At 36.3% G+C, this 25,442-nt stretch overlaps 1 protein-coding gene across 5 annotated transcripts in view; it reads right to left on the reverse strand.

Annotated features, from left to right (window-relative positions):
- The window catches only part of CLOCK (clock circadian regulator), a 54,271-nt gene extending 34,104 nt beyond the window's left edge, over positions 1–20,167 (reverse strand). For 2 of the 5 annotated variants that reach the window (XM_026846748.1, XM_026846744.1), the window contains exons 1-4: positions 20,068–20,167; positions 15,491–15,578; positions 10,143–10,201; positions 1,981–2,095 (exon numbers count right to left, since the gene is read on the reverse strand). The gene's annotated coding sequence lies outside the window, so the exon portion shown is untranslated. Of the gene's footprint in view, positions 1–1,980; positions 2,096–10,142; positions 10,202–15,490; positions 15,579–20,063 lie in introns of all 5 variants that reach the window. The other 3 variants (XM_026846745.1, XM_026846747.1, XM_026846746.1) reach the window with 3 other exon arrangements.
- Between the last annotated feature and the right edge of the window lie 5,275 nt (positions 20,168–25,442).

Consider the following 25,442-nt stretch of genomic DNA (forward strand, 5'->3'; position numbering starts at 1 on the left):
TTTTGTTGAGCACATTGTTATAATAGATAGATATGAAACGATAACATGAAATTATACCTATTAGAATGTGATCTCCATACTGTGAGAAAGTTAGTTAACATAGCCATTTCTTAAAGGAGTCACTTATTCATTACTAAGTTTCAGCAGGAAGGTTTTGGTTCTCCAGTTGTACATATGATTTTAGATAAAGAATATGAATGAAGTATTAATAGTGAGAGAATGAATATAAAATTAAAATAAGTATTTAATTCAACAAGGACCAACTTTTAGGTACCCAAAAATTACAGATTTACAGGGCTTATGGAAAGGCTGAAAGTCAAACATAAATCAATGCAATCCAACCTTTTTCTCTGATATAGAAAAGTCAGTTGTCAGAGGCTGCTCAAATGGAGCACCAAGACTGTAACATTGTCAGTGATTAAGGAACAACTGCATGCAGCAAGAACTTTTATATGAGCTGAACTTACAGATCTTCAGGAAATTTTACATGTTACAAACTCAATAGTAAAAATGCATTGTATTTATTTCAAAGGAGCTGGTTTTAGTCACTTTAGTGACTCAGAGTTTCTGAGAAGGAATGTTTTGGTTTTTTTCTGAGAATGCCAAATCCAGTAGAACTTGCAGTGTTAATACCACAAGAAATATGGCAGCAACTCCATGATCAGACAGTCTGCAAAATGTTCCAGGAAAATCTTAATATATGGGGAAACTGAGGAAGAAAGCTTATGTTTCAACCCAACTGTCTCGGAGTCTACAACAGCCACGTACAATTTGCTTCACAAGACTAGTATTTTCCCACAAATTTTCATGAGTGCAGCAGGAAAGTAAATGGGAGAGCTGAGTTGCAACATAATCTCTTTCAAGGAGCACCACAAGGTCTGCATGAGGTTTTGCCCTAATACCCCATGAGCTCTCTTATCTACTTCTTCAATTAATACATCCCAACTTCACCTTGTCTTTATTCTCCAAAATCTAGTGCTATGAAGACACACTGGAAGCAAACCATTCCTTCACTCCTATTCTTCAAAGTAACTATTGCACTGGTCATACTGACAAATTAAATTCCCAAAGTAGTTGGTCAAGTTTTAGAAAGTAATAGAGTTGCACTAGTTGAAAACCAGCCAGAAATGGCACAAGGCAAGTAAATTACAAAGAAGTGTTTGAATTGCTGTCAAAAGCACACAAAACCAGACAGGTTGCTCAGCAGTAAAAGCAAACTATCATCACTGGCATGGAATTACGTTTAAAATCAAGACACCAATTAGCAACTTGTTTTCATTTAGCTTACATAGTATGCACTACTACAGGTAGGCACTAATTACACTTCTAGCTGTGTGTTAATTTTTAAAGTAATTTGGTACCTAACATTATAGGGATCAAGAGTAATATGAAATTCTGTAGGACAAATGATATACAGTTTCCTTGATTTGCAAGAGAAAAATACATGTACAGCTAAATACAGAAAACTTTCATCGTGACATAACTGACATCGTCATTATGCAGAATCAGAATTTAAAAGTCACTATTTTCACTTTAACAAAGCACCCAATTTATAGAATTCAACAAAATCATTCACTTCTTATAGTATACAGATCCTAAGTTGGAACTGGCAACTCAGATTTGGTATCCAAGACAAATAAATAGTTAAAAGAACTTAAAGACTACAGGAAATGCACCTGTAGTGCATTTCTTCCTCACTTTTCAAGGTCTGAACCTTCTGTCTTTGCATCCAAATTTGCAAGATCCTCAACATTCTCAGTGCTTATACATGCAAATGCATAAGACTGCATAGATAATTCCAATGAAACCAGTCAAGTCTAAAGGAAGCACTACAGATATTAAGGACTATGTTTATTTCAAAGATTCAAATTCAGTCATGTTCTGTGAACAAAGGACACCACTTAACACTGCTACTCAGACCTTCAGTGTCAACAACTGAAAGCCATAGGAACTTTATTAATTATAAGAATACAGTTTTACCTTTTACACTTTGGGACTTGCTAAAGTATGAGGTTTAGGGGTGAAATATGGTTCCTCTGAAGAACAATGTGGAGTTAAATGTATCCTCTTCTGCAGAAAAGCATTAAATTCTGAACTGTAAAAAAATTAAAAAGGAGAGTTTTAAAATCAATGAGTTTTTAAATGATCACTTTTTTTAATAAGAGAAATAATAATTTCAAGACGAGTAATTTATAAATGCAATATTCTGCTTATTAAAAATATCGTTAAGTATTTCACTATCCAAATTCACCTTGCTCTTCTCCATGGTAAGCGGGATATTCTGACACAGTTTCATCTCTGCTTTAAGATATCACTTTATGCCTACCTTTAATCTTGATGTCATTTTTAACTTTTGAAATTGCTATCACCCACACTATCTAAATCTTCACTTCCACTACCTTCAAAGTATATCTTTATATCATTATTTAAACACCTTTTATGCTGAAATTCTTACTTGGTTCTCTCTTGGCTTTTTCAGTTATGCCTTCTCCTCTGCAAGTCTCCAAAACTGCCACTCTCAGGACTCCAGAATGTGTAGAATGCTGCTGCTGGCAACTAGCAAAGTTGCCCAGCTGCATTATTGCTTCTCCCTCAGACAAAGCCATTAACCCCTTCTTTCAAAACCCACTTCGAAAACACTTTCAAGAATGTATTCCAAACTTACCTCACAAATCCACTTTTTCTATAAAAAAACTCCAGCATAAGTGATCACCAAGTTCTAGTCTCTTTATATCATTACATTTCAGTTAGTTTCTTTTCTTAAACCATGCTACTTTCCACATTTTAAAGTTACATGAAAACAGTTTTTTCTCTCATCTTTATCCCATTTCTATCTGCCTTGCTTAGTGTTCTTAAAATGTATTCATTATACAATGTACTTGTACCACTTCTGAAAAAAAGTATTTTAAACCATATTAAATTCTAAAAAAGGTAGTTGGGATCTAAAAACTAAATTTATGCTACTCTTAATGGATTAATGGATTTCATGGAAAACACCAGAATTATCTCTTATTTGATTAGAAAAGTTTTCTCCTCCCCTGCACCTAGCAGAGGCTCTTAAGTGGTTAAAATACAGATGCAAGTATTAACATAGGAAGTTAAAGCACAGCAGAACAATCTGCCAACAGGAGAAAAACAATTACAGCATGATTCAGTGAAGCCACTCGTTCTTGTCTGGCCAAATAACCTGCTGGCCCATTGACCTACTTTTTTAGGTGCTTACAGCCTCCTATCCTATTCTGATTTGTTCCGTTTGACAAGTGCAAACATTAATAGTGACAAAGAGTCCCATGGAAGTCTAGGTTACAGAGACTGCAACATGAAACCTGTGTTTTTAAACTGCTTGGAGTCAAACAACTCTGCCAACTCTCACCCAGCTCCCATTAGAGTTCTAATGAGGAAAATTTCAGACCACATCTCTGCAGTATGTAGAGGTGTATTTAAAAAAAAATCACAATTAAACACTTAAACACCACAGGACTTAAGCGCAAAACCATATTTGATAATGCCTAAACCAGAATTTTTTAAAAAAGAAGTTTTTAAGGTTATTTCAAAAAGGAATGTTAAGATGAGGAGAAAAGGCATATGTTTATGTCATAATGAACATAAGCAAGCTTAAACGAGACCAAAACGAAAGTTAATCACAGTGCTTTTGTAAACAAAACCACATAGATTTCTAACTCAGTAGAAATGGCATGCATGTGAAAGCCAGCAGAAAGGCTAAGACACCTACACACCAGCACTGTCAGCCTCAAGTGTTCAAAGGTCATGGGTCTGTCTGCACAATTCATGAGGGGTTTTTAAAATACAATGAATTATGTGTATTTGGCTCTAGATACTAGGTATTTTGTACACATTCGGTGCATGGTTTCAAACTTTTCTGCAACCGAAAAGGCTAGAAACTTACTATCTTTAAGAAAGCTGAGGGCCTCAATCAAAAACCTTAGCTGCTGCCATGGATAACGAACTATTAATAAACAACATTACTCAATCTGTAGCAAAATCACAAAAACTAGCAATACTGCAACTTCTACACTACATTGACTTACCACTCATGGAAAGGAAATAGGCTACTGGGTGCCACGTTATCGCTTGGTCAAAGAAACAAGGTTCTGAATAAGTCATAGGGTAAAAAGCCACAATCCAACCTAAGGCAATAGTGAAAAGTTCACACCATCTGACAAAACATTCCATGTCAAACAAAGAATTTCAGTAACTTTAGTCCAATTTTATCATCAATACTGGTATGCATGTTGACGATATTAAATATTAGAAACAAATTCAAAGATTGAATAAACTGAGAAATTACACTACAGTCTTGCTCATGATAGATGTTCTGTCAGGACTGGACTGAAAAAACAGACAGGACAATAGCCAGAGTGTTGCTTGTACTTAATTTTGCATATAGTCAGTGACTGAAACCCCTACATCTCCAGCACTTCACCTTAACGGTAACATTGCTAAGTATTTTTTAGGAAGAATCAGTATTGCCCTTATATTGTAAAAAATATTTAATATAAATGTCTTGACTTCATAAGTAACATTTTCATGACTTTACAGATTACAGTCCTCAGACAGAATTAATGTAATGTGACATGTATTATTAAGACAAATAATTTCACCCAGGAAAGATCACAGGAAAAATACAGGGAAAAAATACAGTTTTCCAACACTACAGTTTCTTCAAACAGAAAGAGATTAACTTCTTTAATACAACCTGATCTCTGTGCCATAATCCTATTTTGCCAGGAGAACAAACTAGTTACAATCACTGAGGATTAGCTTTTGAGAAGATCTTGTTTAAAGAATCAAAATCACTGCACACCAGTCTGCACCTCCATAGAACTTGATGGCCCCAGCAGAGCTCTAACACTAGTTACGTACCAGAGTAAGCAAGCCAAGGAGTAGAAAAATCACACTGTGAGCAAATAGCTGAGCCAGAACCTGACTGCCAATGTAAGCACCTCACCAAAAGCCCTATTCATTATACAAATTCTGAGGATAATTATAAACCTTATTGATACTCTTTTCCAGGAGCAAAGAAGCATTTGCTTCTGATAACCTGGATTATGAACTTCTGAGATTTTACTCTACTAGGACATTACACCATAATGGTCAAGCAGAGATCCATCTCTAATCTCATGCCCAGAGAAGCACATCATGATCACTCACGTTTTCCATTTTGCTCTTTGCTTCATAGGTTTACCTCCAGCCCAACCATTTTTCTCTTCAGCTTTTTCTTTTTTGGAGGTGGAATAGAGAGGAAAAGAAAGGGAAGAACTGGCTTTGGTTTAATTCCTCTCTAGTAACCCCAGACTTTTGTAGAGAGCAAGAGATCTTTAGAAAGATAAACCAAAACCTGGTCTCTAATCAGATATAGTTATAGAACAAGCTAGCAGGTTTTGAGATACGTGCTCCCTTGCTTGCAATGGTATACACACACCAACAAGATAGCAAATTAGGGTAATGACCGTTTGATCCCTTCTTGCTAATCAAACGTTATCTGTTAAAATGCTATGTTTTTAAAACTGACACATGTATCATTTTCTACCTCAAAATAATAATTTTTAAAAAGGCAAACCAAACAAAACCATCAGAAAATAGGGCTGAAAGGAATTTCAAGAAATTCTGTCCAAACCTTGCAGATGAAAAGGTTATTCTAGTAGCTGGGAATAGTCATATATTGCAACCTTTTCTCTACCATAGCAACAAATCAACTGTAATCTTAGTCTGTACTTGTGCAGAAATGCTGACACATCCCAGAAGTGACATTTTCTGTACAAACATGCTATAACAGCAGGTATACATCTTCACCTGTTTCACAGGAAAACAGAGTAGGAGAGGTCTGCTTCTAGCACAGACATCCACACAACTTGATCCAAGAAGGCCTTTTAACAGGAAAATTTGTGAGTGGACACAAGTAGTCTACTCCGGCAGAGCAGCTTGCTTAGGTCCATTAGTTTTTCAGGGAATAGACAAGGACACATCTGTGCACACCAGACAAATAACTGGTGGTGTGGGTTGCCACTGTCCTCATCCACTCTCAAATCTGTTCCTGAGGGACTTTTGGGAAAGAGAATAAGTCCAAACAGAGAGAAATATTGCCTGGCAGGAGACCTGTTGTGGTAGTGGTCTGAGATAGCACATATTTATCTGAGTTATAATGGCACTTGAAAGAGTGCATACTATTTGCCCACAGACCTATTTGTACATAGTCCAAAGAAACAGCAGCATTTGAAAGAGCCTACAGGTCACTGAGTGGGAGACAACATAGCAACCACTGAGGTAAAAAGAGGTTAAGTTCTTAGAAAAGGTTTGTCACACATACGTGTCCTTGTCTACTCCCTGCAAAGGTAATGGACCTAAGCAAGTTGTCTGACAAGCCTGGCTAAACATCACAGTAAATAATATCCTCATAGAAACACAGATGATGAGGATTAGAGGAAAAATAAATTCTCTCCTGTGTTCTTTATGTATTAGACTGTCCTGCCATGAGGAGAGAACTTTGCTCTGTCTTGGGACTGAATGTAGTTTGCAATTTCCATCTCTCTGGCTCATGGTTAAAAAAACCACTCCTGCCCATCACTTCTCTGTTCTGCTGCCACTCTTCCACTCCTCCCTGGAGTGTGCATGTCCTTCCCCTTCCTCACCAGAGAGATGGGCCCAAAGCTCCCATCTCATTACAGTGCAGCTCTCTGATCCTGTTTCAAACTGCGGCAAAGATATGTGGAAAAAAGCCGTAAGAATTCTGACTCTTTGCCTGGACTATGTACCCCACTAATCTGTTTTCGGACTCTGATTTGACTTCTTGACTCGTCCTCAGACCTGTCTGCTCACCAGGAACTTGCTAGTGATCTGGGCTCCTGCCTGCCCTGCCATGGGAGCAGCCTGCCCCTCCAGCTCCCTGAGAGTGACCAGTAAAGTGCTCAGCAGGTTTCCAGGCTTCTAATAACTTCTCCTTGGCTCTGGGTTGCTGAAGCACTTACCCAGCTTTTCTCCCCTCCATCCCTTTCTAGGCTGCCTGTATTATCTGCTTTCTAGGATCCAAATTAACTACATTGGGAGATACCTCTGGTGTTGTTTATACACTCCCTTCATATTATTAATAAAGATATTAAAAGAAAGTGGTGATAATACTGATTTTGAGTGTTTGTCAGTGAACATGCTCCCTGTTCCAGAAAATCATAAAGGATTAAAAAAAAAAAAAAGTACAAACCTAACTAAGTTTATAAGATAAATCTGAAAGGCAGTGTTTAATGACCTGGCCATCAGAAACAATTGCTGCTCTTCTGTATTCTCATTTAAAATATTTTCTCAGTCCTTTGTATTCACAATTCCTTACTGGAGATCCCCTTCCTTCAATAACAAAGCAGTAAGTGTGGCAGAAATAATGCTTGTAAATCCTGTGCAACTAGTCTGTAACAAGAGAAAGATTGTGGCTGCATGTTAGGATTCTGCTTGCATCCATTTTTATAAGGCTCCACCCTGCTTCTTGCCACCCACCCTTCCTTGGCTCTCACTGGAGGTGTGCACCCCCTTCAGCTCTGGCCACACAATGAAGCAGATTTGTGATGTGTCTAAAAAAAACCCGCATATCACACAGTTTTAAATACAATCTTTATTATTTTGTTCTTATTAAAAAGTGTGGCTTTACGTACTTTCGAACACTGGCACAGCTGAGAAACAGTACCCCTCTAAAAAGAGGAGCAGGAACCTCTTAACTACATCCGCCACTGCTGGATCTATAACAGGGAACCATGGGTTAGACTTAAGAGTATGCATTGCATTTGCACATCTAAAATACAAAAGTTCTGTAGTTGGTGTAAAATCTGGAGCGCCTGCTATTCTCTCTCACAGGAGGCATCTAAACTTGGTATATTTTACAATGAACAAATAAAATTCCAGCTTCCTTCTTCCAGCCTCTTAAATGGAACTGAGAAGGTATGTTCAAAAGAGGAAAAAGTTCAAAAGGGGAAAAAATACCACACACATATGATCAAAAGTTTAAATTCCCACTGAATATTACTAATGTTCTGGGATAATTAACTGCTATGTATGAAACAATGATTTTCTACAGAATAAAGTTACCAAAGTTCATCACTTGATTTCAAAAAAACTTCAAAATAGAGTACCCAAGATATCTATCCTGGAGTTAACAACACTGTGAAATGACTAATCTAATTACGAATATGCATATTTATGAAATGGAACATTAACAATTTTAAATGTTTTGTATCAGATACAGATGTTAGTGTAAACAACCATTTGTCTAAAATGGTTTGTCACATTTTCCTCAAAGCATAAACAATAGCAAGAATACTAATAAATCTAGCCAAAGAGAAAAAAATTAAACACTTTATTACTATACTGAAAAATATACATGAAAATTCACCAAGAAATGAGACAGATCAAAGAGTAAAACTCTGTTTTTCTTCTGCCCCAACAATAAGAGGGAAGAATGTCTAGATATAGAAAGTAAACTGATTTTTGAAAGCTCCCTTGGAGAAATTTCATTATCAAATCCAACAGACATAATTATTACATATTCAAAGGAAGATAATACCAAGTAAATTCTTCTTTTATTCCATACAAGATTTCTGCTTGGTGTTGATATAAACTCAAGTTTAAATTTAGAATTAAAAGTAAATTTAGAATTTAGCCTCTGATTGTTACTCTGATCACTCTTTTCCACATCCATATTAAATTCCCCTCTCTTCTGCTAGCATTAGTATCTGTGATCACACAGTCAACAGCCTAAAACTGGTCCAGCCCCAAACTACCCAAATATTGTTTAATTCAGCTAAATCAACTACATTTGTTTCACCATATGGCTGCTCAAAAGCTATGTTGGCACAGGGGAAGGAGAAGCAGTGAATCACCAGGTTAGACATCTTTTGGCAACAATGCCATTTCATGCTGACCTACACCATGTGTTAAATTACAACCAGAGAACAAAATTAGGAAAAATGAGATTCAGATTTGTGCTCAAAGAAACGAGCATTGTAGCTACTACTTGAGAAGTCTGCTTCATATTCAAATGAAACATCTGTAACTCTCCCATGCATTGCTGCATCTCATGTGGCAACCCATGACAAATGAAATTACTGGACAGAATGATGGTTCTTTGTATACACTGATCCAGACTCATGGATCAGCTTCTGGATATGAAAACAAACCCAAAACTCAGCCTTAAAGTCAATGGGAAGCTCAAACAAAATGTAAAGTACAGGAGTATACATACCTGATGCACCACTAAGTAGTTAACCTATCTATCAAGTAACATGTTAATTAGCATGAATTGTGTCTGTTTTATGATGATCCTCAATACAGACACTTATACAAGGGTATTCACCTAAATGAATACTATAAAACTAAGAAAATTTAGTGAAAGAATTATTTATACCTCAGCAGTTATTTGTAACTCTTAGAACTGTACAAGTGTACCAAATGGACATATATTAAAAAAATTATGATAGTTACTAACAGCAACAACCAAGAACAAGTGATGTTTCAGAAAGCTAATATTTAATCTGAAACTTAATTATCCATCTCATGAAGAAATGCAAACATGTAAATAAAACACTTTAAAAATATTCAGTGATGGGCACATTTTTTTTTTCCAAGTTGATTGCACAATCCTCGATTTGTGCAGCTGTGGAAGTGCTTCTGATGCTTAAACTTCCCAGCGTGGGTGACTCATGCACAGCTAAATTATTCTGTAAAGCTTTTGTGAAGAGTGGACTGCTTGACTGCCTGAAGAAAGGAGTAGGCAGTGCACTTCACTGGAAAGCTTCTTCAAAAAGAAGTGAAACTTCACATTCATGCTTCCATAAAATGAGAGTAGGAACATTATAGACTCCAAAACTGAAGCACAATCCAAGTCAAAAATTACCAAGCAGGTAGCTCCTTCTCCCTGCCTTCCCCCATCCATTTCCCCTGGAAGTCCTGCAACTTATCCTGGAGACCAGAAAGTGGTAAAAGAACACAGAATGATGTAGCAGAAAAAGAGAACAAAGTAAGGCAAACACCAGGGGATGCTAACTTCAGCATATTCAAAAAGATGCACCGAAATACATTTCTGTATTAGCACGCTTACTATTACATTCATAAGACTAACAAGACTAACAAAAGTAAAGACTTACTTTTCTAAAATTCTGGTGTCTGCCAGTGGATCCTTCAGGTTTTGCCCCAGTACAACTACCTGCTATAGAAAGAGAAATTTTATACATTAAATAAAAACTCAGTGCTATAGTTACAGAATTCCAAAGCCCCGCATTGCACTGCTCCTTAACTCCATTAAACAAAACACTAGAGTACTCTTTTGTCAGAATTTTCAGTATAACAATCCATGCTCAACTGGAATTACAGGGATTGCAAAACCTGAGATACAGGACAAGTACTTCAAATTACAAAGGCAAGAAGTGCCTCAACAGGAAAGGGAAAACACAAAAAATAAAAAAGCTTTGCAATTGTTACAGAGAGGAAATGTCTTGACTAACGAACAGACAAAACCAGGGCAGAAAAAAAATTTACTTTTCTTCAAAACCCTTTGTAAATCAGTTTGTAACCACTTTGGGGGTAGACGTTGGGTATCCTTTAGCCACCCTGCTGTAAGCAAGAATCAAAAGGCAATGGAACATCAACCAACATTTAGTCAATAACTGGACTTGGTCAGGCAGGAAAGATGGTGCATTATTTTAACAAATGGGATAGTACTGCATGATCTAAGCATAAATAGCAATGCAGAAATAGGAAAAAAACATATAAAGTCAACTCTAACATAACTTTAATCATTCTGCATGTATATTATTATATATACAGAAATACAAAAGGAAGAACATCTTTACTTAAGTATTCAAATAACACAACTTAACTTCTGAATGTTCAGTAAACATTCAAAGGAAAATTATAGCTTGAAGTAGCACTGTAACATTTAACCAACTGTTTTTTTAGCATTCTGTGTTTCTAAATCATTATCAATTTATGCAGATACAAAATTTGCTCAAATTCTTTCTTCATTCTCCTGAGCAGCAGCAGCACGCATTCCTGCTTTGTGGCTTGCTACTGACATAAGCAGTAATTTTCAGAGATTGTGCTAAGTCCAAAAAAATCTACCAAATTCACCTTTTGAGGGTCACCAGAGAAGCAGCAAAAGATGACCAACAAATTCCTTGTTCCCACAGCTGTGTATGATCTTCAAAATGGTGGGCCCAGTCTATTTAATTGTAAACTAAGTTGTTTAATTGTGATGACAATATTATTCTTCAAGGATTGGGAATTTTTTTAATGAAGGCTTTTGGGACCATGCAGACTGATTCAACAGTCATAACAAATATTATACCAATTATTTCCCATTTTTCCAGCTCTTACAAAAATATTTTAAGATCTTATTGACTGAAAGACATAAAGCATAATATAACAGAAATTTCTAAGCTAAGCTTTTTTAAGCCTTGCTGCTACCATATTTGAGACAAGAATTTTCAGGATTAGGTTACGGGGAAATAAAAGGTCACAAATTTAGCTCCTTTTTGAAATTTCAGATTTTGGGAATTTCAGATTCTGTCTCAGTAATTCCATATAAACTTTAAAAAGTTTCAAATGAGTCTTCCAAGTTATTTGTGTGAGAACTATTAGTCCTTTTTACCATCTACAAAATTCAACACAAAATCAACTACTTGGCACCATACTTAACTACATTTGCATAACTTTAGAGTCTTTTCCTCACCTTTTTTCTCTTTTACCACTTCTCAAGCTTTTATTTCAGAGAATCATCAGACCACAGTATTTCTATCTACCAAAATGTATCTTCGTATGCTCAATTCTTGCCCCTCAAAGCCTTCTCTGCACTCTCAAGTTCTCAACACCTCTCAAATTAGTATCACCATATTTTATATTTGCAAACATTTAGAACCTTCCCTTCCAGGTTGTTACTGAAGATAAAATTAGCATTGCTTAAAAGACTGTCACTTAACTAACTAGTAGGGCCTAGTTAAAAATCGTTGCACTACATGTGTTTTACAACTAATATTTTAAATCAAAGCAAAGGTGGTAATTCACCCCTTATAGGCTCTTTTCCCACTTTATTAACAGAATCTGACTTAGACCATCCAGTACTTAAGTCCTGAAAAGTAACATTAAAAAAGTATTTATAAAGGCATTATAGCTAATTCCAATTTTCAATTAATATGTTACCAAAAAGTAAAACTACATTCAGGTTTTATTTTCAATAGCAATTCTCTTCTGCTCAGAACATTGTGTATATAGTTTCAAGGACCTAGGATCTTCCTAGTAGACTAATACTGGTATCAAGGAATGGGATCCCAAAAGCTGTTCACAGGAGATCTTGAGACTAATATTAATTGTATGTTTAGGCCACATGCTAACAGGCTGATGAAAACAGCTGTATTGTATTTAAGCATTAACAAGCTGATGAAGACAGCTGTATTGTATTTAAGCACAGATTAAGGCTTGAAACAGTTTAGTTATGCCTAACAGATTAACAAATATGCAAATAGACTGAGAATGAACTATACACTTCAACACAACAGTGCAATATTCATAAGTCAACATTTCTTAAAATAATGAGGACTCTTCATAACTTGCTGGCTTACAATTCTCACGTTTTGACCCTCAACACTTTTCTTCATTTTAAATTGAGACTTGTACCTGCCTCAGTGAGGTCCCCTCCCAAAGCTGCTATATGAAGCACATAAGTACTAAAATTTTTACTTAATACGTGCATTTTTTAGAATAGAATAGAATCATTTAGGTTGGAAAAAATCTTTAAGATCACTAAGACCACCACTATACTATGCCCCTAAGGATCACATCTACACAGCTTTTAAATATGTCCAGGAATGGTGACTCAATCATTTCTCTGGGCTGAAGTGCTACACAGACATGTGGCAGTAATAACCACTCTTTTAGAAAGGATTATACAAGTTGAACAGAGGGATGCTTAAGTCTAGGAGAATAAAATATGTTAACTACTATCTGCTTATGCTAGTTACAACATGAGGGAATAGACTGAATAAAAACAATTTAAATAACACTGCAAATAGCTTGGTTCGGAATAAAAAAAAAAATCACTGACTTTTTTTTTATTAAAGTTCTGCAAAACACTTCTGATACTTGTGCTACTACAACTTTAGATTTGTGGGGGGTTTTAATGATTAAAGGACGGTTGATTTAAATACCCCTATCAACAGAACTCTTACTTGAATCTTGGAGATTTTGTGGGAAAAAAATGCCAAAAGCTAGACTCTCTAAAGATCTAATTAACAAGAAAAATTACTGAGTTTAGCCCTAACCATTGGCTTAGACATGCAGGATGTTAAACTAGCAGTAAGTGTGCAAAATTCATGGGAATCTCTGAACTTTAAATTTCACAGGGCAGATGAGAATTCTTACAACTGTTACTTTAAGAAAAAAAAATTTAATATTGGCAACTAAATATTTTCAAAACCTTAACAACTGCCATCTACAACCTCAAATTGAGGAATTCAGTCCAGAGGAAAAAAAAAAAATCTGTCTTGATTCATGACAGTTCAATGCACAGAAAGATGGTAATAACTGCAAACACCAGGGAAGACAATCTCTTTTTCATTTTGTCTTGCTCCTACTTAATGACTGCAATAAAACACTGGACCTGGGTTTTTTCCAATGTAGATGAGCAGCTCAAGCAAAACATTTGGAGTGGGAAGTATCCAAATTTTAGAATTCTATATGAAAATTAGGAAATTAAAGCAATCAGAAGACTAATTTTTAACAATTTAAGAATATAAGCAGGGAAGAAAAATAGACTAAACAATCAAAATTTCAAAAGGCAGTTACAATGTAGTCATTTGATTCACTGTCACTTGTAGTATTTATGTTTCTTAGACAGTTTGTATAAACGAGTTGCAAAGAACATTCCTTCCACTTAGAAAGTTGTGCATATTATCACTGAAACATATAACTGTATTTGTAGAGTAGATATCATAGATATAGTTATATGGTTCTAGCTATATGGTTATAGTTAAAGCTATATGGTTATAAGCCAGTAGATGACCTATAACCAAAGTGAACACTTTTGGCTATGTCTCCATTAGCAAGTAATCTGGAACAGTAGAAATGGATCAGTAGACCAAAGCAGATGGTGCTGACATTCCTATGCTATCTGTTCAAGAGGGTTTATTTTGGATTAGATTTCATCTGGTCTCCAGAAGCAAACACAACCATCCCACAGGCCATTCAAAGTCTTACAGGGATTTAATAATTAATTCAGACCTGTATGTCCCCAGTAGAGACAGAAAAGCACTTTGTATCTGCAGCAGAACTTACAAACTAGTTTTCTGCAAAAGGAATGCAATTCAAAAACCCTGAACAAGTATGTGGTAAGGAGAGATAATGATTTTCTACAAAACAGTACTAATGATCCAAATCAAAATGGTAAAGCATACACTGAAATTATTCTACCTTTGCAAACCAAACTAAACCAAAGCAGGTGTAATTTCTCAAAACAGAATACTTGAAGGTACTGAAAGACTCTAAAAGAATTCTGTAAGCTTTTCTTCATAACTCCTCACCACAATAAAAAAAAAAAAAATAAAAAATGAATAGATCATGGTACATGGCAATCTACTGGTGACCACAAAAAGAATTTATTTTCCCTATTCCAGAATTCAGCAGAAGACATAAAACTGGTTATGTCCATCACTTTGGCTACATTTCTCTCTTCTTCATTTCTTCATCTTTTATGTCCTTTCCCTTTTAATATTTAATTTCTTTTCTTGTTTGCCCCTTATTTCTTTCAGATTTTTGTCTCATTTATTTATTTCCTCCCATTACCTGTGCTATTATATGCAGCAAGAGAAAACTGAGGATTCTGGCATCTCTGAACTTTCAGACAGAGCTGTCAGCGTTGTTTTTTATTTGGAAATTCAGATGGTGCAGACTGAGACAGGCATGTAGGCACTACCACTGTGATTTAACTTGCCCTAACTCAAACAAAATTTAAAAAGGCTAAAGATGAACATGTGTTTGCTTCAATCATTCAAATTGATACCTAAATCCAGTGCTAAGCAGCTATGTGAATTGAGAAAAATCAGATTAATGACACAGGAATATTAGTCTACTGTAAGACTGAAATTAGCCTGGTTCTAAACATCATCTCAGAGAACAGTCGCAGGAACACAGAACACAAAAATGCTATGGGAAACTAAAAAGCAATTTATACTATGGAAACACTTACTTACAGAAACACTAGATAAAAATATTTTTTGCGTATACACAACTTTTTACCTTAGGAGTAAAGCCAGGAATATATTGCTTAATCTTTGCCTTTTTCTTTTTCCTTTCTGAGCGATGTCATTTGTTTATATAATAATTTAATCTAGATTTTAGGTTAAATGCCAGATTTTCTCTTAGCATTGTAAATTATAAACAGGATTTTGTCACACACAATTAACTCATTAGTTGCTTAAAACAATCAAAATATTCAGAGACTCACCTAATTTCACTGACATTCAATATACAACATCCAAGCAATTTTCCAGAGGATTTTTGCTAATGAAAGAATGGGCTTCACTCTGCATTTGCTAAAATTTAGATTAAAAGAAAAACAGATCTCTTTAAAGCAATTCCTAAAGAAAAACTGCCTTTTAAGAAAAACAGAAAACAAACTACAAAACAACATTATACATACTTTCACATGTACATAAATTGAAAATTTTAAGTATAATCCTTTTCATTATTTCATTTAAATATTATCTTTTTCATTTCAGAAGCTTCCTTCTGTGTGGACCTGGGCTTCAAAGCAAAACCCAGAGTTTGTAAGTAATTCTGGTTTTAATAACAAACATCAGTTTGCAGCAATTTTCATCAACATTAAATACAACTTATTTCATCAATATTTTTAAGCTCTATTAAGCAATTACAGAATTTTAAGATGAATTCAATACTACATTTTTAATACATAAAAATCTAAGAAGCAATAAATCATTCCATTTACTCCTATACTGAACACAGATCTTGTCTTCCTGTAACTCACAAACACCAGATGCTCTTGTGTCACTTCAACACAAAAACCCCAAAATATTTGAAGAGGAAGCTCAGTGCAAGTCCTACAATAAGCAAAAGGTAGAGGTGGAAATGTTACCTCCACACTATAAATTCTAGTTTCAGCAAAAGTAAGTAGGACTAGAAGTCCCCAGCCTGTCTTGTAAATCTGTCTTCTAATTTGAATCTTTAGACAAATAGGGTGGTGACTTCTCCCACAGAGGACCTCTACCTCCTCTGCCTGGACCAGGGCATACCTTTGCTTTGGTCAGCAACTCCACTACTTTATTTCATTAATTTAAGTCAACTCCTCTGATCCAAATGTAAAACCTAGGATAATCTCTTAGTTTGCTCAGAAACATTCTCTTTTTCCCCTTAAATCTCACTTAGGAACCAAGAGATCATTCTCAGATCATTAGCTCTCTATACCCTATTAAACAAATTTTGATTTAATGAGTTGCAATTTTCTGTACTGTGATAGGCAGAGCAGCCCCAGTAATAACAACCAAGATAAGTAACTGCCCTACGATATCCCACTCCTTGTGGATGGGCTCTGACTATGCTGCTGCTACTCCTCATTCATTGCACTTCTACAGCTGGTGTACAAGAATAAATCAGAGTAAGACAGTGGTTTGGCTTCACTGTTCTCCTGAGTAAATGTGGTTTTGCACACATAGTGACATGGGCATGTTTCCAGAGAAGCACAGAGCCACTACTGCAAGCACTCACACGTGCACACAAGTCAGTGAGAGTGCAACAACTTGAACATTAAGAAAAAGATGCATAAAAAGATTTTTCATATAAGTAAACACAAAAGTTCTGTAACTTAAGAGCAGTTTTAAACTAAGGTTTTTCAGCACAAGTTAAAAAAAAAAAAAAAAAAAAAAAATGAGGTAGAAACACAAGTAAAAGGACTACTGAAAATGTATAGGTGAAAGAAAACAGCCCATGGAGAGACAAGCAGTAAATAAAGGTGAAGTGTGCCCTGGAGAACACAACTCTTAATTTAAAAAAAAAAAAATTAAAAAATAAAAAGCAGGTCCTCATGGTCTAAAAAGGTTACTTGAAAAGCAACACCAAAGATGCAGACCATGCATAAGTTCTGAGGATGCTCAAAATGAAGTCTTTTGTAACTTTTAACCACACACAGTATACATTGTTCTAAACAATCTATTTCATTATGAACTGCTCTGAACACAAGAGCAACAACAAAAAAGAAAATTCAAAGAATATAGACAAGTTCAATCAAAAAAGCACAACAGTTATGGAAATATGCTACTGAAGCAACATTTGAAGGACTGCATCAATAGTGGAGGAGGGTGGAGTTCAGGAAAAGCACATGGAGGGGAGAAGTCTCCTTATTCAGTGTTCATACTTGACCTTACAATGCAGTAGAAGAGATCAGGCCTGTTTACCTCTCTCAGTCCAGCTAGAACATGCTCAGTAGCTCTGTCTGGTTATGACTAAAAGGATTTGGAATATATCTACCTCATCTGATCTGGACAGATGAAATGGATTCAGGCAAGTCACTGAACTCATACAAACCATATTTTCAGAAATACATCATGCCACCTGACATAAGTTTGGAATGTCACCATTAAAAAAAAAAAAAAAAAAAAAAAAAAAAAAAAGCAAGCCTCGTTCTGCAGCATAACAGTTTAAGTTTTCTCCTAAAACCTTGAGTGCTTGCTCTAACATATGCAGGGGCTTTATCTTTCCAGTGGTAAGATTTTCATTGCATTTCATTGCATCAAGAAAATAGTATATTCCTCCCCCTCATCTCATTCTCAGACAGAGGCTGACTTCTGGTAAAATTTTAGCTGAAGCAGATATACAACGCAAAGAATTACTCTTCAGTGATTTAAATCTTGCTAAATTATAAGCAACTAAAACAAGGGTCTTGGAATAGAAAGTGTCAAGCATCATTAACTACCAGCACTGCTACCAGCAACACTATTCATGACCAAACTTCACGCACGCCCAAACACCTCCAATGCATAAGCCATTAGGAATATAGGAAGGTTTTCTGCCAGCAAGACAAAATAATCCAGCTTCAGTAACATTGGCACAATGGCTGATCTACATAAACAGACAAGTTTCTTGGTGGGTTTTTTTTTGACCCAGTAAAAAAACCCCAACAGAACAACTGGAAAAGTTTAACAATAATATCTACTTAAAAAGAAAAAGCATATAAATGCATACATGGAGGCTACAGAAGGCCATGGCCAGATCCTCATGATATATCAAATCAAAATCCCTTTGTCATGCATAGCAAAACTTAAACAAACTACCCTGTCTGTTCTTTGCTTCTCTTTGCATGACCATGGAAGTACAGAACCAACAAGGTTGGAAAAGACCTTGAAGACCATCCAGTCCAACCATTAACCTAACACTGACAGTTTCCAACTACACCATATCCCTCAGCTCTACGTCAACCCAACTCTTAAACATCTCCAGGGATGGGGACTCCCATCCAACACCTAATACACCAATAGCCCATTCCAACACCTAACAACCTGTTCTGTAAAGAAATACTTCCCAATATCTATTCTAAACCTTACCTGGTGCAACTTGAGGCCATTCCCTCTTTTCCTATTGCTTATTACTTGGTTAAAGAGGCTCATCCCCAGCTCTCTGCAACCTCCTTTCAGGCAGCTGTAGAGGGCGATGAGGTCTCCCCTCCGCCTCCTCTTCTCCAGACTAAACACCCCCAGTTCCCTCAGCTGCTCCCCGTACAACCTGTTCTCCCTGCACCAGCTTCGTTGCCCTTCTATGGACACGCTCGAGTCATTCAATGTTCTTTTTGTAGTGATGGGCCCAAAACTGAACGCAGGAATCTAGGTGCAGCCTCACCAGTGCCGAGTACAGGGGTCAGATCCCTTCCCTGTCCCTGCTGGCCACGCTATTGCTGACACAAGCCAGGATGCCATTGGCCTTCTTGGCCCCCTGGGCACACTGCTGGCTCCTATTCAGCCGGCTGTCAATCAGCACCCCCAGGTCCCTCTCTGACTGGCAGTTCTCCAGCCACTCCTCCCCAAGCCTGTAGCGCTGCTGGGGGTTGTTGTGGCCCAAGGGCAGCCCCCGGCATTTGGCCTTATTGAAACTCCTCCAGTTGGCCTCAGCCAATGGCTCCAGCCTGTCCAGGTCTCTCTGCAGAGCCTCCCTACCCTTGAGCAGATCAACACTCCCACCCAACTGGGTGTCATCTGCAAACTGACTGAGGGTGCACTCGATCCCCTCGTCTGGATCATCAATAGAGATGTTAAACAGGAGTGGCCCCAAAACCAAGCCCTGAGGGACACCACTCGTGACCAGCTGCCAACTGGATTTAACTCCACTTACCACCACTCTTTGGGCCTGGCCATCCAGCCATTTTTTTTACAAAGCAATCCGTAACCTTACTGTAAGATAAAACATGAAAAAATCTTGCAAAGATGAAAATTTGCACCTCCTGGCCCTTCTTCAGCTGGATAGTACATAATGTCCAATCAAGGAAATGGGGAGTTGCAACTCTTTTACAAATAAGATGACATGTGAACAGAGATATTGCTACTTGAACTAAGATGCATTCTTTTGCTTCCTATATATTCTTACATTAATGGGTGTTAAGACCATCTCCACTTTAAGAAGAGCATCTTCAAAAAAAACCCAACCCACCCATACAAAAAAGCTGTGAGCATGGCTCATTCACTGCAACACTTCCCTATAAGAGAGAGATTAACTCAAGTCTCCAGAAACCACAGGGCCAAATTAGTACACTTCATTTCTGGGGACAGCGCCATCATGGCTCTTTTTTTTTTTTTTTTTCCCTTCTACTGTCCAAGGCAGCTCAGGTACAGTTAGTTCAATTGTTTCATTCCATGCTCCATGGATGAAAGTTTATTAAAAGCTTAAGTTTATTCTTGCCCCCACACAACATTAATTTCAATCTCAAATTGAAGTGGAATGTCTACCTTGCCTGAGGTTGAAAAAGAGATGCTTCTGTTTAAAGCATTACTCTTCTAGTAGCAATAAAATCTACATACTTACTTAAATTACCTAGAAATGCATTGTGCCTTGTAGAGTGGGTGGATAGCATTAGTAGTCCAAATGTGATGTCATCTGAGCAAGTCTTCTTTGGCACAGTCTTCTGAAAAACAACAACAACAAAAAAAACCCACAGTTCTAAAGATTAATCCATTCAAAACAACTTTCAGAGGTGAGCCCTTGATTGCTACTCTGTTTTCTCTCTTGCCATTTCAATCACTTTTTTTCCATCCCTAAACTGTTCACAATTTCTCTTTCCAATTCCTCTATTCACCATAATGAAGCAAATACATATGAAGGAGAACTTCAAAACTGCATACCACCTTTTACTTAACTCTCACACTTAAAAAAGGCAAATGCAACAGTCTAATGGTAACATCAAAGTTACAATTCTAACACTGCCTACAAAACATTAATATTACAATTATCATACTACAATTGCTTTGGAGTATATTATGACCTTGCAGAACATCAATAATACACCAAGCAAATTTCTGGAAAGAAAATACACCAGCACAATCATAACTCTGTGTGTATATTATAGTTCAAACAGGACACGTGATCTACCTCAGAACACAGTTTAAAACTCTCAGAGAACATGGCGCACAACAGCATAAGACAGACAAACATCTTCCCCTCACTAATGAAAAACTAATTTCAGTAAACAGTACTGAGCAGAACCTAACTATACAACAGAAATTTCTATACACAAACACCCTACTTATGCCACAAAGAAACAGCTCCCCATCTAGCACAGATCACAAATTCTGTATTGCTACATACTGTGTTGTGTGTTAAATACACATGTATCGTTTTGGTTATATAATCTCATTGATGACAATCCTACTGAGAAAACTACTGCTATTTATCACTGTCGATATTTTCTATTCAGTACTGCCATGTGGCAAAGTATAACCTTTAAGGTATACATAAATCTCTTTCCATAAATTTATTTCCATAAATCATATGCAAGGATAGTTAGATTTCCTTTGACATAAGATAATTTTTAAAAAGGAACTTCAAAACCCCTGTCCTTTACCACCTTGTCCCTCAGTACATACAACATAGAAAGAAGCAGCTGTCAAGCTAGGGAAGAAGAATGCCAGTGTTTGAAGAAGGTCTACTGGACAAGCCTAATTGGGATAAGAAAGGGAGACCACTATGATCTACTTCTCTATTTTTCTATACAGTGAAATGAACTATTCTCATGTTAGAAATGAAAGGTTTGAATGAAATACTAGTATATAGATAAGAAATTGCAAACTATACGAAGCGGCAAAAATGTCTAGGTACCATTTTAAAAAACAATATAGAAGTTTATGAGAAATTATTTTTCATTTCTTATGCCAGCAATAGAGATTAACATAACTCAATACAAATCAACGGCAAATTTAATTATCCATGTAAAGGTAGTATTAGCTTAACTAAAATACTTCAGAAAAGCAATTTCAGTTATTTTAATGCAAAAAAGTTTGTGATCTTTTTGACTTAAAGTGGTAGTACCTCAATTACCTCTATGTTGGAGGATTCTATAGCCCCACTTCTATTGTGCTGAAGCTCATAAAAAGTCCTCCAGTTTATACAGAAACTGGTTGTAATAGGAGGTAACAACAAAGCAACAGGAATGCCCAAGACTGAATTTTCAGGTACAGTTGCCTGTTGTTTTGCCTTTAAAAGTAAGTTAAATCAACAGCTAAATTTATTAAGGGGTTAAAAAAATTTCTCAGTACTAGAATTTGTGTCCTGACTTTCCTGTCAAACCAATCAAACCAGCACATTCTCAAATACTTTTCCTGTCTCATCTTTTTTCATCATAAAAGCCAAACCCATCAACATAATTTGTAAGTTTCTACATATCTGTTTCCTGCTCCATTTTCTAACACCTTCTACTTACTCTTCACCTTGATTCAGACTACTCTTCTGATTTTATTATGCTTTCCAGATCCTGCAAAGTAACACATTTTCCCTCTTTTCCTTCAAATCCCTATACTATTTGGACTTCATTTGTGCTGTCTTTTACTTCCATATTCTCATCTTCTTCCTTGCTGATCTACCTTATTCTGTTCTTAGAAATGACAACTTGTTTAATTCAATCACTATGACTCACTTATTCATTTGAATCCTTGTCCCCCTTTCTGAGGTCATTCTCATTTTCTATGTCAGTGAAATTCAGATCATAAGCTCTTCAAGGCTGGAACTATATCTTTTATCTATGAAACAGCATGAAAAGCTTTAGTGCAGCACAAAATGTTTAACTAATGCTTCTGAGATGGAAAAAAAAAAAAGAAAAACACTGAAGTGCAGTATTTTAACAACAAAAACATGTTCAGAAAACATATTTTAAGCAAAAATGCTGAGATGTTAGATAGAGTTATCATTGGAACTACCATACTACTTCCAAACTCTAGTTTCATCCTCAACCATGCAACTGCTAGTAGTAGCTTGATTACATATAATGAATGTTGCTCCTGTGGATGGCAAGAAAAACTATTAAATCACATTACTACATTAAAATTGGCAGCAAGGAAAGTGTGTATGTGTGTGTGGGAGAATCTGCATTCCTATTCTGACAGTTCTTGGAAGCTGTGATTCATGCTGCTACTTGCTTTTCTACTCACAGTCAGAGGAAAATCCTGTTTCCTTTAGAATATTTGTTGTTACTATGAAAACTACTTTAAAATAAGCACAAGTCAAAGTCACCTAAGTATTTTGCAGCCCATTATGATATTTTAAACATGAAGTATTTTAATACTTGAAGTTAATAAATGAAAATTTCTGATTACTACACATTTGTGTTGATTATGTTGGTTACTGAAGGCTTGAAAAGTATAATTGATGTTATTAAGTAAGGAATTCTCCAGAAACAAAAGTAGCAAGCTAATGAAGTTTTCTTCACTTTCACCATTACTAAGTCTATGGGAAGTTTCTCTAAACCTATCAGCAAGACACACCACAATTCCCCACCGAGAGTTGATAAAATCTTACAAGTTGAACATAATGAGGCAAATTTCAGTCTGATGTTTATCACAACTAACAGGTAACACAAATACAGGCAAGACAGGAAAGGAACAGAGAAATGTCATTCTAGACAGAAGTCCAGCTCCTCCTGCTTTTTAATTAATAACTCCATGTTACAAGAGAGAGGAGTAGGCTTACAGGAGATACCATCTTTTGTTCTTATGATGAGAGAAAAATCTTATTCTTTGGCTATTAGTGGACATATTTCATACAGTAACTGGTATAAACAGAAATCTTTAGATGGCACCCTTTCAGCTTTATCTCTTCCCTATTTAAAAACACTTACTCACCAAGGCCTTTAAAAGGAAAAGTCCAATTTCTTAAGCTTAAATTATAATTGCTTTTACTCTTTACTACTGAAAGCCAGGTCTAAGTTCTAGTGTTTTCAAAGACATACACCAAAAGCATTTTTCCCCCCCATAACAATGGGAAAATATTAAATCACAGCTTAAAGCTATTCTTTTAACTTCAGGATTTATTTTACATACTAAACCAAGAGTCAGGCAACCCTGAAGTCAGCAAAATGTAGTATCATCTAATTCCAATCAGGACAGTAATTCCCTAATTAATGGTCAAAATATCTTTTATCAGCTTGTCATTAGCAAGTTCTTCAGTGGGCAGTAAAGCACATTTCTGATAGCTCTCCTCTCTCCCACCATAAGAAGCCAGCTTCCCTCCTGTCATCCCTCTGACTCACACAATACTCTTAGTCCCCAGCCCCTTCCAAAACAGTCCAATGTTCTGCCTGTCCCCTCAAGCCCTGTTGGCACATCCAACCATGTCCTGTTCACCTATCCAACACAGACTCAGCATGTGCTGAAAAAAACAGGTCAGTATCAAACTCACGTTGCATTCTCTCTCTCTGAAGAAAGCACAGTGACACATGTTTCTCTCTACCCAGTTTGTCTATTTTCCCAAAACCTGTAGGAACATTAGAGTCTTTGAGATTTCTATCCCTCCTACAAATGTGGTCGCAATTGGTCAATAATTTCAAAAGCTACTGGCGAATACGTAAGGAAAGAATGAGAGAAAACAGGGAAAAAGCATAAATCACGTTTTCTTAGGAAATCAGGCTTAAAAAAGGCAACTCCCTACAGCTTTTAATGGAGAAAATGTCATGGTTGTTTACTGAGCCAAGGGAAATAAGCAGATTTTGGCAAAACATTTTCCAATTTCTGTGACTTTTTACAACTTCACGCTTAAGTTTCAAATATATCTTAGCGGACTAAGGACTGGGAAAGTTACTTCCCCTAATATATCTTGAAGTTTTTGGATGATAGATGAAAATCCAAACCTTTGACACTTTCCTAACAACATTCATTAGAAAATTTACAAACCTTCTACCTTACCACACCAGCAGGAGTTTACCCCCTCTGAATTCACAACTACCTTCTCACCAGCAACTACTAAACTGATAAAGTATTATTCTGTCAGGGTGCATGTCTCTGGATTTATATTTTTTTAAACTCTGGCATGTTTAATTATATTAAACATGCAATGAAATAGCCAAACACATCAAATGCTCTTAAATGCCAGAAACTAGTATTTACTGTGTCATTAAAAACTTTAGTCAAATGTAAAAATGGTGACATGCTTTATTTACAACAGCAGCAGCATTCTCAAAATTGGAAATACGAAATCAACTATATTAACACAATTTACTTTGAAGTATTCTTTTTTATTAGGTAGCTTAGTATCTTGTACTCTCATTCTCTAAGATCATAATTTAATATGTAAGAATAAATATTTCCTCAAGACGTCTAATGTACATGTTAGGAAATTCACACATTAACTTTCCCCCCTCCTACAAGAGCCACTTGCTACACTGGCCTGCCTCTTCTTACGTTCACGAAAGCTTGCCCTGATGATATTTAAAAGAAAGTGCTGGAACTTTCTAGATATCTACCAGTTCAGCAGATAATGAAATACTTATGGGATCTGAGATCATCCTTCTGCAGGATAGATTGAGATACACTCACAAACCTGTGGAGCTGCAAACTAAAAACTCTTGTAGAGAATGCTGTTAGCAACACTATATCATCCTATAAAGCACTTAAAATTCAGACATCATGCTTGGATGATCAGTCTGTTCCCAGTTACTCCTCGTCCAAGTGTCCCACAGCAACACCACTACCATGCAATGAGTTAGCAATTAAGTTCTGCTGCCAGCTCTGGCTGTAATAGGCAATACTACCCCAAAGTATAGTCTTCACTAAAACAGATTATCAGCATGGCACAAAAAGGGGATTTCATACAACAGGATCCACAATGCTAAAGTACCAAAGCCAGGGAGAGTTGCACTGCTCAGCAAGACTTTTGAAAAAGTTAGTAGAGATGAAAAACATAAAGGCAACCAGTGA

The sequence above is a fragment of the Athene cunicularia genome (genome assembly GCF_003259725.1).
Source record: "Athene cunicularia isolate RWA chromosome 4 unlocalized genomic scaffold, athCun1 chr4_part1, whole genome shotgun sequence".
NCBI lineage: Eukaryota > Metazoa > Chordata > Aves > Strigiformes > Strigidae > Athene > Athene cunicularia.